The sequence below is a fragment of the Channa argus genome, chromosome 1, assembly GCF_033026475.1.
Source record: "Channa argus isolate prfri chromosome 1, Channa argus male v1.0, whole genome shotgun sequence".
In the NCBI taxonomy this organism is placed as follows: Eukaryota; Metazoa; Chordata; class Actinopteri; order Anabantiformes; family Channidae; genus Channa; species Channa argus.
This window is the reverse complement of record NC_090197.1, coordinates 14,358,653-14,363,168: the sequence shown is the minus strand read 5'-3', so window position 1 is coordinate 14,363,168 and position 4,516 is coordinate 14,358,653.

The following is a 4,516-nucleotide window of genomic DNA, read 5'->3' as shown; positions in this document are numbered from 1 at the left end:
TTTTCCTTCCCTCTGCAGTGCATGTGTTTTAAAAGTGCGGTCCTGTCACACAGAGCTGTGCTCAACAGAAGGTTGTGCAGAAAGCACTGAGGGAAGACAAAAGAGGGCGAGGTTAATTCCCCGAATCCTTGCTGTCGGCATGAGTACACATGATATGCATGTCACAAGGATTCAAACACCGCCTACACCATCGTGTGCATCTTTCTGACACGTAATACTTCATGGATGTACAGATGTTACTACTCAATAGCGAAACAGCTTACTGTGACTCCAAGCTTTCCATTTGGATTATTATAAATGGATAACAGGTTGCATCACAACATAGCTTGTCATACACACCCTTTTGTTTAACATCAGATTTGTGCTGCTGTCTTGTGAGCCTCTGTTTGCCTGGTAATGGTGATGACATGGAGCCAATTTATTTTGTGTTTGCCTTAAAGCAAACAGGAGTCATGTGAGAACAAACAAAATATTGACTGCCTGACAAAGTCATATGTGGAGCTTTTGTTATCTGTTGTGACAAGATGAACATGGCTTGTTTTAGAGACCATGTAAGAAAACAGCCACATGTTGATGCTTCACGTTCATAACTCTGTAGGTCCTGCTTGTGAAGGTGTTATATGGTGCTTGCATGTGTATATATTGTTGCAAGTGTATGCATTGGATCAGTCTTCCTTAACATTAACTTTCGGTGGAATATGCTCCTGCATGTTGCCATCTATTATATGTGACTTTTACTGTATGTGACACTTCTCACTGCTGTGTCTCGTTTTTCCTCACTGCACAGAGCATGCTGTGAGCCACTGGAACTATATTGTTTCTTGGGAAAAATGCCTTGGGCTAGTGTTCAAAGGCTGCGTGGGGTGGGAGCATGTCTACTTAAATACCTTCAGTGGAGACATGCCATGGCCTCTTTTATCAGGTGTCTCACTAGCTGAACTATAAAGCTTAGCTCTATTCTAAAGCATAAAGTCAAATCCTGATCTATTTTATGTCTTATTCGCTTTTCTCCCTTAAAGGAATTATGTCTCTATTTGAAATTGTTCTTATACATTCACCAATTTGGGGTTTGTCATGGAGTCTCAACTGAAGAACCTCTCATTCACTTAAAACTATATTAAAATGGAACCAAAATGTGCATAAGATGTCACAGTCATGCTCTCTGCTGCATACTGTAAACATAAATTCCATGTACTGTATAACTCACCACAACAACTACTACTCCCGTGAGTACTATTTACAACACGACAACATATTAAATGTTGATGGTTAGAATTTAGTTTGTTTTCTGAAACACATTTGCTCATTTTTAATTTGACGCCAGCAACATGTCTCAAATAAGTTGGGACAGGGGCAACAAAAGACTGGAGGTGTGTAATGCTTAAAAAAAGAAAAATCCTGTTGGAACATGTCACACCACTGAGGTTGATTGACAACACATTAGTATCATGATTGGGTATATAAAAAAAAAAAAAACATCCCAGAGCAGCCGAGTCTTAAGGAAATAAGGAGGATGCATGTACATTTACACTCTAAACTAAAAGCTATAGAAAGCAAGTTGAAAACTGGTGAAGTCCATGGTCTATAAGCAATTCACAGAAGATTCAGAACAGTATTATAAACACCTGTAAAAACCACTGCACCACGAGTGGATCCACAAATGCAAATTAAAACTCTACCATGCAAATGAACAACCATATATAAACAAGATCCAGAAATGTTGTTGCGTTATCTGTTCCTGCTCATTAAAAAGTAGACAGAGGGAGTGGACAACTGCCCTGTGTTTAAATTAATTAAAATCTGATAATTGTTTTTAAAATTCTGGTTGCCGCATCTTCCATACTCCATTCTGCATGTATTACAACAGTTTTAAAGAAGTTTGGCTCAGTAGTAAAAGATCCCAGGTGCTGAACTGCAGCACTGCATGAGCCAAACCGATGAGCACAATATCAAGCAACAATGGGGAAAAATGTTTTGCTTTTTTAAATTTAGAGCAAATTGATCATCTCAATTCCTAAATACTTATTGTGTTGTAAAACAAATATGTGATGCAAAACAAGGGGTAAACATGCCTCTTTTTCAATGTATTAGGACATTTAGAAAATCACAAATGAGCATATACTGATCAACCTGAACATTAGCACTGGTGGTCTTAATAATGTCATTGAGGACAAAAGTCAGCATGACCACTCTCATCAGTCTGCGGCTACAAAGCCCTATACACAGCAAAATATGATACACTGTGTGCAGAGGTGGTAGAAGAACTCAATACTAGAGTACATGTCTAAGTATTGAACAACAAAAAAAATTCCAATACAAGTACCACTTCAAATCTTTTACTGAAGTACTAAGCAGATTATGTAAAATTTACAGTACAAAAGTAAAGTACTCCACTAGGGAAACATATTTTAAACAATACTGATTATGGTCATTATGGTAAAACAATTACAGTAATTAAGAAAAACAAAAAGGGTCAAATGTGTGTAAAGTTGAAGCTGATTTTTACCACCTTATGTGCTGACAGGTAGTTAACACAATGATACATAAGCATTTATAAGATAAACATCTTTTTTATTAAAACCACAATTTTTTTATTCTATGAAATGTTAATTTGGCGGATTGCTGTGCATTTAAAAACAAACACTACGTTTCACTATTGAATATGTTGTTTATTTACATTCCGTTACAAATCATTTTGACCTGCATAGACTGCCAACTGCTTCTGAATGCCACAGGGAACCTTGCTAATATTAAGATACCGGCAGACTTTCTGACAAGCCCAGAAGAACAGATTTACTGTTATCTAGTTTTATGGAAATGGCGGCAGCACAGACCAGTAGGTCTGGACCCTGCAGAAAGACAACGCAGCAGCAGCCAGAAAAGAAAAAGTGAAGTAGTGGGGTGTCTCAGTGAGGATTCACATGTCGGCGTTTAATGAATACTCTGTTTAGCTTTGGACTCTGCAGCAGCACCTGGAACTGTCAGAAGGGTTTTCTGGATTTCCTTTATTACTTTTCCATTACTATCATAATATCATGTAATGTCTGGTATACTATGAGGTGTGATGTCGGTGAAGATTCTCAGTCATCCAGGTTTGGTTATCCGACGAGGTGAGACTAATGAGGTGTGATATAATAAAGCGAAATCAAGTTAATGCATGATTTATTTAAGATGTATAATGTAACAGTGGTGTTTAAGTAGTATTCCCAGGTTATTTAAAGTTATTAAACTCTACCATGTTTTAAGTCCAGACAGAGATTTCATGACGAATAATACTACTACTTTATGGCTTATTGAAATAGTGTAAAGTACTATTCTGTTTTTAGGTATCGTTTTAGACATGCATTTAATTTCATTACATTTAATATTATAGTTTATATCATTAACTCTTCACTCACTGGCCACTTTATTTGGTACCTGTACAATTTAATGCAATCACATACAGCAGCTGTGCCATGAATTCTGCATTTAAAATGTTACTTTCTTTTTTTTTTTCTGGTCAATATGCATACATACATACATAAGACCTCTGGTAGTTTGATAGTTAATTCTGTCAGCCAATGGCATTAGAAGCCAGTTGGCCTGGGCTGGTTCCCCACACAGCTCTGACTCAATAGCCCAGCATTGTCCGCAAACCTTGCAGTCTGTTTCTCCCATTCAGACCCTTCCTATCAATTACAAAGCAATGAGGGAACCCAGTCTGGAAGAAGCTCTTATCCTCATCCAGGGTACTCAAGCTCTGTCTGGCAGCTGATGACACTGAGCACCCATGCTAGATCTTGACCCTGCAAGGATATTGACATCCTTAAAACTTGTTGCTGGGGACATTATTTCAAACAGACTTCATTTCTTATGGCAGCTGCTCATCAGTTTAAGAAGAGATCTGGCTCACAGTAGGAACACGACTGCTCCCTCACTGGGACCTGGAAATGGTTCAGAGTGTGGCACAGTCTTCTTTTTGAGCATTTTATGTGGCTTTTGCTGTGTTTCTCACAATAAAGCAAGGCAAGATGTTGGCTCAGTTAAATCAGAACAGTGAATCCTCCCTGAAAATAGAAGTGGTGAATGGTAGATTCGAACCTACTGTAATGCGAGTTGTTCAAAATCCCTGTTTGAGCCCCCAGTCCCATTGGAACAATGAGAAAGAGTTCATTTAGAGAAGAAGCCAGATCCAGAAGAAGTGAGACCAGCTGTTTGTCATCTTCAAAGTGGAGCACATCAGACGGCTATCAAAATCCAGGCCGTCACACTGGTTTATATTTTATGATGCTGATGATGGGTCGCAGGAATGACATTTCACAGCAATCGGGCATAAAGGCGCCATCAACCTGCAACATAGTGACCACTTAAGTGGATTCACTTTTTCAGTCGATGCTAAAAATGGCATCAGAAAATTAGAGCTCTGTCATTTTAAGATAATTGAAAAAACCCTAGTGCTCTGCACCCCTATGCTTAAGTGGAGTAAAGGGTATGCCACCATGAAAACCCAAATGTCAAGCATGCAGCCAAAATCACT